The sequence below is a fragment of the Tursiops truncatus genome, chromosome 19 (assembly GCF_011762595.2).
Source record: "Tursiops truncatus isolate mTurTru1 chromosome 19, mTurTru1.mat.Y, whole genome shotgun sequence".
Classification (NCBI taxonomy): domain Eukaryota; kingdom Metazoa; phylum Chordata; class Mammalia; order Artiodactyla; family Delphinidae; genus Tursiops; species Tursiops truncatus.
In genome coordinates, this window is record NC_047052.1 from 33,677,985 (window position 1) to 33,690,310 (window position 12,326).

Here is a 12,326-nt window from a genome sequence, read left to right on the forward strand (position 1 = left end):
GGATTTGGATTTGGGCTTTACAGCTTAGCTGTGTGGCAAGTCATATGACCTGAGCTTCAGTTTCCTCATCTATTTTTTTTTTTTTTGGCTGCCCTGTGTGGCTTGTGGGATCTTAGTTCCCCGGCCAGGGATTGAACCCGGGCCCCTGGCGGTGAGAGCGCCGAGTCCAAACCACTGGACTGCCAGGGAATTCCCTCCTCATCTGTTTTTAAAAGGTGTGTGTGTGGAGGTTGATATTACCCAGCTTGTATGGTTGTTATAAGGCTTAAATATAATGCATTGGAAAATCTTCAGTGAATAACTGGGAAACCATATGCATTTCCCGGATGCATTTATAAGTTCCATTTTCTATTAGACACTGGTTAATCTGCTATTCACGAAGCGAGTAGGAGAGGAACTGAAGTTTAATCGGTGCCCCCAGTTAGAGGGAGGCCACAGACAACGTGGCAAACTAGAGTGGGATTGCCAGGGCTCAGGGTGACCTTGCAACATTTAATAATGTTCAAGCCTTCCTCTGGCCATTTGCATTGTAATGGGGATGTACTTCACGTGCCTATCTATGTACTCCCACAAAGGCAGTTCCTGCCTGAGTGTTTATCTTCTACTCTTGAGGAGGGATGTTTCTCAGGCCTCTGGGACCCTAGCCGATATATGTGCCTGCCTTCCTCAGTGCTTTGGCTCGGTCTGTGAAATCCTTTGTCCAGCTGGCCGAGGGCATTAAGAGTGCATGAGGCCTTCCCTCCCACGGAGAAGTGGAAGTTATTCTTTGATGGCTGGGCCAAACTACTCATCTGATGTGACTGGAGTTTGAAAGGTGGTCCTGAAAGGAGTTTCGAGTAGTCAGGTGCCGGACATTAGCATGGCCAGGGAGGCTGGAGAGGGTACTTCGAGGGAAACGGGAGGACCCGGTGAGGTGGGAAGTGTGGGTGTCAGCAGGCACGGGGTTCATTGTGCCAGGTGGGTGTGTCTGGAGGCCTTCTCTCCCCTGCCCGACCGCTGGGTTCCAAGTATCCTGCAGCGTTTCTCCTTAGAGCAGGCTGGCTTTCTTGGCATCATTCAGTCTAGTTGCTAGGAAGCCAGATAAGGCAAATGCAACTTCCTTTTGACTTACTCACATTGAACCATCTGCTTATTCCTTCTCATGGCCTTCAAACTTGGCTGGGATCATCGAGAAGAGGGTCGAGTGGAGCATCTGTGCTCCTTATCCTTTTCGGAAATGGAAATCTTTCTAGTAACTGTTTAACCCTCTCAGTCCAAATTTATAGCAGTTAATCTTGTTCAGCCCCTTGTTTCTTCCAGCTAACAATTTGGAGCAGGCACTTGCTTCTTAGGTTTTGCCTTTTATTCTTGTCTTAGATTTAAATCTATGTTATTCACTAACCGCACAACTTTGAATGAGGAGGAAGGTGTCAAAGAGGAAGTATGTCAAAATGCATTTGGCACGTAAATATAACAGCAGTCTTTTTGTTGGCCATGCTGTGCAGCTTGTGGGATCTTAGTTCCCCAACCAGGGATCAAACCCGGGGTCCCAGCAGTGGAAGCGTGGAGTCCTAACCACTGGACTGCCAGGGAATTCCCCAGTAGCCTTAATCGAGGATGTTTAATACTTGCAATTGATACACATGTATCATTTAGGAATTTTCTTTCATAAGCTCCGTTGTGGAGTTAGTGTCAGATACATTAAAGGTGGCAGAAAATCCACAAAAACTTATGGTATTATTGTTGGAGCATCTGGCAAAGAAAAGCTTTTAAAAAACAATAGTGATTAATTATCATTTTTCATAATTGCCAAACGCCACCAGCATTGCATCCTTAAAAGTTTAGTTCGGCTCAGTCAGGCAGATCAGGTTCATTGTGTTGGAGCTCCTTGCTGTCGGTGAGTTTATAATGGTCTTTCCTTGTGACAGAACTGAGCCTTCAGTTGTCAACTCTGCAAAAGCCGTTGAGCAAACAAATGAGACAAAAATAGAAATAGGTATTACAAAATAAAGTAAGGGTTCTGAAAAAAAAGTATTGAGAAAAACCATTGTTGGAGTTTTTAAAACCCAGTTGAACTGAAGACTTAATCACCTTTGAGTGTACCAGAACTGTGGAAACCGATGTGAGGGCGATGGGAAATAATTTCTCCTTAAGTGTAATTTTGTCTTTGTTGGTTTTTTAGCAGTGAGCCATATAAACCTTTTCCGCTGACTTCTTATTCTCCCCAAGAGGGCTACTTAAAGAAGGGTGAAGACATGCTAAGGTGAAATGTTATTGTTGTGGCTCAATTTGCTAAAAGCTTTAGTAATAATTTAGATGTGGTCTTGCTGTGCAGACTTATGTGTTTGTTAAAATTGATGTTATTAATATTTGCTTTTTGGGAAGTCCCTCAGGTCAACTTGATCATTTTAAGCCATTCTGCTTTAACTTTCACCTTTCCATAGACATTTGGATTCTAGGAACTAAAACAGACTTGCAGCCTGAAGGGACTCAGCCCCCCAGGCCTGTTCTTTGTGGGCTTGTCAGTCAACTCCACGTGGGCGACCCCCTTGGGGGGTTATCTGTAGCAGGCCCTAGACTCCCTTCTAAGACTTCCTTCTTCCACACCTCCACACCTTTTCTCTGCTACCATCTAACTATTGGTATATGCTCAAAAAATGTAAATTTATTTTATTGTGAAACAGATCAGTACTCCAGAGCCCGGTATATAAAGAAAAGTCACTTAAAAATTTTTTTAACCCAAGAAATGGATAAATAGATGTAAAAGTGTCTGGTACTAAAAAGTGAAAAATCTCTTTTCAGAACTCACCCAATTTTTTCTCCCTTGCTTGTAACTTAAATGGCTCACACTGGTATATTGTTCTGGAACTTCTTTCACTGAACATTATGTCACAGAGGATTATTCATCCTCATTGTTCTTGACTGCTGTGTGGTATCCCAAAGTAAGCAAACCTTTTTTTGAAGGTTATCTTATTTAGTTTACTCTGTCCTCCACATTCAGCAGTGGAGTTCTTCTAAGAAGCTAAATGGGTAAATCAACATGGAAGCTCAGCATTCTTGCCTTGGATCTCCCTCTGTAGTTGTGGTAAAAGCACGTTTCCTTGAACTATATTTGAATTGATTTTTGAATGTATGAACCTTGACAGGGTCTCTTTCTTGCCTGCATTACAGAGGAGATTTGTGTCAGATTAGATTAATAATTCAAAATTGAAAAATGCTTTCCTCAACTGTGGAAGCACTTGGAAGTGTAGAATTCAGGAGTGACTATTAATGGAGGTTAGCTTCTCTCAGGTAGTAGTTCCTGAAGAGGAGACTTAGCATGCTTGCACTGTTAGACGATCTTCTGAAGGACAGATTTTCTTAGCCCTGGGCCTGAAAGAAACCTAAAGGCAGAGGTGGATAATAAAGGCTTACATCTGTTGAGGGCCTACTCTGCATCAGGCACCATTCTATGGGACTTACCTGTATTAACTCATTTAATTCATAGCAACACTTAGGGGCAGGTTCTCCTAATATCCCCATTTTATAGGTGAGGAAACTGAGGCATAACGATGTTAAGTACCTCGTTCAGGCTTTCCTGGTTAGTAAGTGAAGGAGCTGAGATTCATACCCAGGCAGTTGCAATTTCAACACTACACTGCCTTTCCTGGCTGAACCAGCTTCTGGGGCGCCTCCCAGTCCTCTCTAATTACTTAGAGGGATGTGGGGAGTTTACATGCCACTTCACTAAGAGAAAGTAAGTGTATGAAGTTTGAGGGAAAGCCAGCAAGAGCACAGTGTAGCAAAGGTTGGAGAAAGCAGGCAGCCTGAAGAATGGCCTGTGGAGGGACTTCCCTGGTGGCGCAGTGGTTAAGAATCCGCCTGCCAATGCAGGGCAGATGGGTTCAAGCCCTGGTCTGGGAAGATCCCACAAGCCGCGGAGCAGCTAAGCCCGTGCGCGACAACTACTGAGCCTGCGCTCTAGAGCCCGCGTGCCACAACTACTGAAGCCCGCGCGCCTAGAGCCCGTGCTCCACAACAAGAGAAGCTACCGCAATGAGAAGCCCGTGCACCACAACGAAAAGTATCCCCCCCCCCACCGCTACTAGAGAAAGCCCGCGTGTAGCAATGAAGACCCAACACAGCCAAATAAATAAATTAATTAAAAAGCAATCATTAAGGGCTTCCCTGGTGGCGCAGTGGTTGAGAGTCCGCCTGCCGACGCAGGGGACGCGGGTTCGTGCCCTGGTCCGGGAGGATCCCACATGCCGCGGAGCAGCTGGGCCCGTGGGCCATGGCCCCTGAGCCTGCGCGTCCGGAGCCTGTGCTCCGCGGCGGGAGGGGCCACAGCAGTGAGAGGCCCGCATACCGCAAAATAAACAAAAACAAAACAAAACAACCCTCCCCCCAAAAAGCAATCATTTAAAAAAATGCTTAAAAAGATAGAGCCTGCTTGGGGGAGGGGGGCATTCTTGTGTAGCTCAGGATTCTCAGGGCAGCTGGGGAGGCATGGACTCAGGCAAAAGCTTTGCATCTGAAAGTCTGGAGCTGTGACTCTGGTCTGTCAGGAGGTTGGATGTGGACACGACCTGATTGAACATTGTACAGGGGAGGAGCAAAGGATCGATGCTCGTTGGCAGCTTGCTGAGTAGTCATGGTTTGACTGAGGTGTTCTGTGCCCCTTTGCCATGCAGTGCGATACCTCTAGTGAGAAAAGAGCTAATTGCTGCCTGCCCAGGGGTTCTCTCCCTGGCAGGACATTCCTTGTGGATGAAACATTGGTGTCTGGATGCTGGGGAGCTGCAGTAATAATGCCTGATTTAGGGGACATAGTGCATCGAATGCCCCGTTTCTTGTTAAATCACAGCAAAGGGGACTACTTTAGATGGCTGATGGATTATGCCACATCTGTGCACTATTTTGCATGCCTTTAGCAAGGGAAAATAGCTTACTCACAGGAGCTCTAGAATGTTTAGGAGTAATGTGAGCAGATCTTGTTGAATCATCTTGTACCCATATCCAGTGAAAACCTTCAGAGATAATGTCACCTTCTTTAAAAGATGAACGCTTCAAATAAAATGATCTCATTTCCTTTAGAATAAACACCTTAAAGTGTGAGTCTCGCTCTTTGTCTGTATCTGAGTCTTACTTGACAAAGATCAATGGCACCATTTAGAACTTTTTGTTGTAACAGACAAGAGGAAATGAATGGAAAAGGGCAAAAAAAATCCCAGGAACTAATAGTGTTCTAAAATGAGAACAGATTATTGAGTGTCATTTTATGTTTAAAAAGACACAGGCTTTATTTAGGTGCCTATATACTTCACTTGGTAATCTGGTGTTTATTTTTTGGCTTTTGGGGACACGTTTAGAGGGAGACCATGTTTGCGTGAACTGTTAATATTTTCATGCCTCCAACAGCATTGAAGAATTATGGCGGAAGGTGGCTGATTATTCAAAAGGGAATGGAGATAGCCATGCACTGTGCCAGTACCCTCAGTTAGGTAAGAGTCTTGTTGAGAATCTTATGTTTTCCTTGTCTATTTTTTGTAGAGGTGTTGTCTTTCATTTACACTTTTGTAAGAAACCCTGGAAACCTTTCTTTTGGAGAGTTTTTGCTCACCAGTGCATTGCTTTTGGCCTTGCAAAAAACATGAATTCATCAATATTTTCCAGATGATGCCAGTGTCAGGGCCGCTCAGAAAGAGGGGCTTTTCCAGCACTTTTATCAAGTGATTCAGCAAGAGTGTGATCAAGAGAGGCCTTCAGATTGCATTATTGTTTCTGTCGACAAAGAACAGAGGTAGATTTGTTTCTTTTTAGCGTGTCAAGTGAGGTTGTGTAAAAACAAATAATGAAGTGTTCAGCCTTAGGTACATAAGTCGCTGAGAATTGAAACTCTCAAAATGCTCTGCTAGAGCACTGCTTTAGGAATTACAAGACTATCCTGTTGGGTTTACCAAACTGATGGTAGAGGCATCCTGTGTGGGTGGGGAGATTTCTGAAGATGACTGTCTTATTCACCTTTTCTGTATTGCCCAAGTTTTCTACAGTGAGCGTATATTAATTTTATAATCAGAAAAAAAACCAAAGCTATTTTTAGGGTTGGGTTCCCTGTGCCAGCCACAGATCTAGGCTCTGGGGGATACTTGAGCGAACATAACGGACAAACCCCTTCCCTGGGGTGCTGACCATCTAGTGTAGTGTGCCAAAAAGTCGCTCTCACTGATCTTCAGAGAAGGGTCCCCTCATTTCTTAACTGCTTGTTGAGTTCCCCTCAGCCTTTGTGCTGTTCTTGCTTCAACATGGGGTGCCGTTCCCTCTTCTCCGCCTGCCTAACTCATGTGGGCCGCTTAAGCGCAATTGCAGCCTGGTCAGTGTCCAGCTCGTACTTTGGGCTCATGTAGTGCCCTGCACACCATTGGCTGGCACTTGAGGGCAAATGGGGACTTAATATGTGATGATAACTGTGTCTCTGGGTTATGTCGGGTTTCATAGTGCTTGGCAGACAGCCTGGCACGTAGACAAATGGTTGGCTGGAGGTTTGTATAGTTACTCCAGGCTAGGTACTTAGTGAGTGATACTGAAGACCCAGACATGATAACTAATTATTCCTGAATAGGAGACCAGGCATATACAAAACATAATCCAGCATTAAGGCAGCATTGGATTTCTCACTTTTTTTAATATGAAAATATGCAATTTAAAATTGACTCAGAATTTTTATTCTGTGATATCTCCTTTATGGAAATCTACTTTATTTGTAGATAGCAGCTTTACTCTGAGTTTGTGAAGCAAAATTGTAGCTCCATTTTGTTTGGAGGATTATTTGGGTTGGACCTTGGGAGACAGCACGCTAGAAGAAATGAGGTCAGTCATAGCATGGGGAGGGTGGGAGAGGCCAGTTCCCTTTACATTAGGAAATTATGGCATTTCCCTTTAATAATTGGACGACACCCAGGCGTGCCCTGGATTAAGTTGATCATGTAGTAATTCAAACTAATTTTGAACCCAGAGGCAGTAAAGACTCAGCATGCCTAGTAGCTTTGTTTTCCCTCAGCATTTGGCAACTTTGCTACCATACTCTGCACCAGCCAGGGAAACTACATTAATCTTCAACTACATTAGCTTTCTCAAAACTTGCAACAAGAATCACACCCGTCTTGTAGCATCTTGCACTTCTTTCAGAATTGTGAGTGACTCCAGCTGCCATTCGACATACACGACCCTGATACCCTTGCCACCTTCTCATCTCTGGAGCCAGGCTGACTGGTATTGAGTGCAGAGTTTTGTGGTGGGGAGGAGTCCTGGAGATTGGTCTTCTCCCCGCTCCATCTGGAGTGGCGGTCACTCCTCTGCCTGGCATTCCGCAGGTCTGGCATTTAGCCATGGATTAGGATCCTGGTGGATGCAGCTTAGAAACTCTGCTGTGTGGGGTCTGCATCTGCCAGGCAACTTGTGAACTAGGCTGTGCTGCCAGCTGTCTTGTCTCTTCAACGTCGGAAAGACTTGGAGTGATCGATTCGTCAGCTAATTCATTCCTTTATATCCCAAAATGGTAATTAATTTTCAGATCATATCATCTAATGTGAATTTCTTATTTATTTTTAAAAAATTTATTTATTTTATTTTTGGCTGCGTTGGGTCTTCATTGCTGCGTGCGGACTTTCTCTAGTTGCAGTGAGCGGGGGCTACTCTTCATTGCAGTGCACGGGCTTGTCATCACAGTGGCCTCTGTTGCAGCAGAGCACGGGCTCTAGGGGCACAGGCTTCCGTAGTTGTGGCACATGGGCTCAGTAGTTGTGGCTTGTGGGCTCTAGAGTGCAGGCTCAGTAGTTGTGGCGCACGGGCTTAGTAGGGGAGGCCCGAATGTGAATTATTTTTGTGGTGATCTTTTTGTATGATAATTTTGACTCATGGGCTGTCACTCTGTAAATATGAATCGTGTCATGTTTTTCTTGTTTTCCTCTTGAATTTATTTTCTGAAATCATCCATACTCTCCTAAATTGCCAAGAAAAGCATTTTTCCTTCCATCATATTAATTTTTCATTCACAAAATATACATTTTGTGCACTGTTACATGGGAAGCTTTGTGCTGGGCACAGAGAGAAACATAAAGATAATTAAGCAACAATCCCTATTTGGACCACATGCAGTCTAATAAGATAAAATGTGCACAAATAACAAGTGGAAGATGGAATGTACTCTAAGCAGAGTATACACATAGGGAAGAGTAGATTACCATTGTGAGGGCCAATGAGTTGGATCAAGGAGGTTTCAGGGAATAATATCATTTGAGCTGGGCCTTTGAGGTGAGAACTGCTTAGAGTCTAGCAACAGAATGGCAGGGAAAGCACAGCTGGAAAAAGTGTGGGGAGAGTTGATTGTCCTGAGATCACAAGAAATTAAATTTGGGAAGAGAAACAGGATGTTTGAAGCTCAGTGGGTTACAAGACCTCTCAAGATAGGTTGGAGCCATGTCTTGCCAGGACTTTGGAAGCTAGGGTGAGAAGTTTAGGATGCTGAGCAGTCACTGTGGCATTTTTTCATGGAAGCAACCTAAATGCCCATCGACAGACAAATGGATAAAGAGATGTGGTACATATGTACAATGGGATATTACTCAGACATAAAAAGGAACGAAATTGGGTCATTTGTAGAGATGTGGATGAATCTAGAGACTGTCACACAGAGTGAAGTAAGTCACAAAAAGAAAAGCAAATATCGTATATTAATGCATATATGTGGAACCTAGAAAGATGGTACAGATGAACCGGTTTGCAAGGCAGAAAGGGAGACACAGATGTAGAGAACAAATGTATGGACACCAAGGGAGCAAAGCAGCAGAGTGGGATGGTGGTGCTGTGATGAATTGGGAGATTGGGATTGACATATATACACTAATATGTATAAAATGGATAACTAATAAGAACCTGCTGTATAAAAAAATAAACAAAATTTTTTAAAAATTGATTTATTTTTGGCCACATTGGGTCTTCATTGCTACACGTGGGCTTTCTCTAGTTGTGGTGAGTGGGGGCTACTCTTCGTTGCGGTGCGCTGGCTTCTCATTGCGGTGTCTTCTCTTGTTGCAGAGCATGGGCTTTAGGGTGCATGGGCTTCAGTAGTTGTGACGTGCAGGCTCAGTAGTTGTGGTGCACGGGCTTAGTTGCTCCACAGCATGTGGGATCTTCCCGGACCGGGGATCGAACCCGTGTCCCCTGCATGGGCAGGCGGACTCTTAAGACTCGCCCGGAGTCTTACCCAGACAAGTGTGGGTTTTCTAGTCTAGGAAGCCCCTATTGTGGCATTTTTGAAAGCAGTACTTTTCATGGGATTACTCAGACTGACATGTAGGATGGATTGGAGTGGGGAAAAGAACCGAGGCTAAAAGATGTGGTAGGAGGCCGTTGCAGGTTTCTAAGCAAGTACTGGGCAGGAGTGGAAGCATAAACCCAAAGGAGAGGTCTAGGATTCTTCAGGACTTGAGGACCGAGGCTAAGGAAATAGGTGATGAGATGACTGGGCTTTGATCCAAGGTTAGTTCTGGGGTTGCTGATGTTGATTGAGATGGTTAACTCCAGTATCATCCAGTTACTCTCCAGCAAGGGATTGTCTCAGTGGTAGTAACCTCAACAAGTACTGGTCTATCCCGGGAACTAAGTGTAAATGAGCATTCTCTCATTTTTCTGAAGATACAATTTTAAGTTTTCTTTCATGGTCTTTAGATTGAAATGACTTCATCAAGTAACACTTGAATGATTCCATTTTGAAAAACTCTGGCCACATTCATGGTGCTTACCCAGTACGTCATGCCCCACAAAAACAAGGCTTTGACATACTCTGCTTTCTTTATAAAATCATGTACATGATCAACCATATGAGGACACTACGTTTTCAAAAAAGTGAGTTTTGTTTTGGTTGGAGTTGCCTCCAGTCCTCTTAACTGATTCCATTAGATGGATAACAAACCCTAGAATGTTTTCAGCGTGCCTGAGAACAAAAACAAGTTGTAGGGCATGCATGATTTTTGGGAAAATATGGCATCTTCCACGTCACTTATCTAAGCACAATAAAAATATAGTATCTTGCCCCTCACTTACTTAAATTTGTGGTGCATCAGAGTATCTGTGGAACAACTGCTTGGTGACATAGTTTTTTTTTCCGGTTGTTTGATTGAAAGTAACCCACCTTTTTCTTGCGTGTGTGTGTGTGTGTGTGTGTGTGTGTGTGTGTGTGTGTGTATGTATTTTAAGGGAATATGCAACAGTCGTAGGTAATCGGTTGCAGGATCATGGTCTCGTGGTGGAAATGATTCACCTTGCCTCGGAGTCAGGGCTCTCTCAAGCCCTCCAGGAAGTTAGAGACGATGGGTCCCCATTTTGTATTCTTGCTGAACAGTCTCTTGCGCCGTAGTTATGCTTCATGAGTCTATCAAAAGTAAGTTTAGCTCAGTATAGAACAATCATTTAAAATAGATCCTCCTTTAGAAATGTAATATTTTTTCTTTGTATGCTGGTACACTTTGAATGTTCACATTTGTCAGTAGCTAAACTGAATCCAGTTAGGAAAAAATGACTTGAATAGTTATCACAGAGTACTCTTTGGTGTATTAGAGACAACTGAGACTTAAATTGTCTTTATTGCTTCTTATTTAAGAATCAAAAATATCTCATCCAAAATATTATGTAACCAATTCAGTTCTCTTATGTGTCGATAGAACTTTTGAACAGATCCCACCATCATTTTTTCTACAATTGGTGATCGTAAGGCTCCCTGTTCATCATCCCCTGTTCGTCATCCCCCGTTCATCATCCCCTGCATTCTCTTTTTTTTTTTTCCGGTACGCGGGCCTCTCACTGTTGTGGCCTCTCCCGTTGCGGAGCACAGGCTCCAGACGCGCAGGCTCAGCTTCCATGGCTCACGGGCCCAGCCGCTCCGCAGGATGCGGGATCTTTCCGGACCGGGGCACGAACCCGTGTCCCCTGCATCAGCAGGCGGACTCTCAACCACTGCGCCACCAGGGAAGCCCCATCTCTTACACGACCTTTCTTGCCAACTTTGCTTTCTCCAGGATATCTCAAACATTTAACTATTCTTAGGCTTATGAGAGTTCACAAAAATGAACTCTCTTTTCCTCCCTAAAATACCCAGTCTTCGGCAGATGCACCCATCCTGGACCACCCTCAGGCTCTCCCTCCTGGTCAGAGCTGCTGCTTCAAGAGCGGAGCGGGCTGCCTTGTGGAGGGCCCTTAGCAGCTCGACTAGAGTCTTACGCAGACAAGTGTGGGTTTTCTAGTCCTCTCATCTTGGTACTGCTCTGTTCTTGAGTTCCTCCTGTGTGCCAGGCACTCTCCAGGATGTCAGGCTCCCCCTGCTTCCTTCCTCTGTCTGAGTGAGCAGCAGCCAGGCACACTTCTCAAGCTGGCCCTGGAATGTCCATCCCAGCTCGAGTCTCCTTAGCAGTGTAGGATTTTCATTGCTAAGTCAGATGATCCTTCCTTTGGGCAGAGACCTTGTGAAGCGCTAGTAAGTAGCTGGATTTATATACTGCTTATAGCTCCTGGAGCCTGCGGAGAGGTCAGTGTAGGACTGATGTTCTATAATCCAGCTATAATACTGGGTCTGAAAAAGCAAACGTGAGGAACACTTGCTCTCCATCTTCTTGGGGGTGCTGCGATGCTTTTATTCTGACCATTCCATTTGCTTTACCTCCTTGTAGCCACCCCACCCACCTGGCCACCTCTTGCTCAACACTCAAGAGTATGAAATTGCAGTTTTTCTAAGCATAGAAAATGTCTAATGTATTTTAAAGAAATAATAAGACTAAACCGTATTTACATCATACATAAGTTCTGAAAATGCATGTTTTCAAAAATTACAAATCCCAATCTCCTGGGCTGAGGGTGGGCAGCAGCGTGGCTCTAACAGGTTGCGCAAAAGACTAATCACATCTGATTACTTACTTGTTATGTTCATGCAAGATCTTTAGAAAATTCTCACTCAAGTAAGTAGGTTGAATAATTTGTCGAATACTAAAATACTTAAAAACCCGCACTACTTCAAGAAGATAGTTTCTTTTTCATGTCCAGAATAGTATTAATAGGTAAGTGTTTCATTTCTCATCCATGAATTTAATTATTGAACTCAGATCATAAGTAAAAAGAACACTCTGTTTTCTCCTATAAGCTACATCTATTTCAGCAAGATTATTAGCTGGGCTGTCTTTCACAGTGCTTTATAGCCAACAGTTTGCTCCATACCTTGCATGCAGCTGTCATTCAAAAGCGTGTGGAGCTGCTTCTGTGCGGTGACAAATATGTAAAATAGTCAAACAATGAAACTTCAGCACCTGAAGACAAATACA

At 44.1% G+C, this 12,326-nt stretch overlaps 1 long non-coding RNA gene across 1 annotated transcript in view; it reads left to right on the plus strand.

Moving 5' to 3' along the window:
- Positions 1–12,326, plus strand: part of LOC141277224 (uncharacterized) — a 41,088-nt gene that overhangs the window by 25,878 nt on the left and 2,884 nt on the right. The window contains exon 3 of the long non-coding RNA XR_012328272.1: positions 5,380–5,462. This is a non-coding gene — a long non-coding RNA (uncharacterized lncRNA). The remainder of the gene's footprint in view (positions 1–5,379; positions 5,463–12,326) is intronic.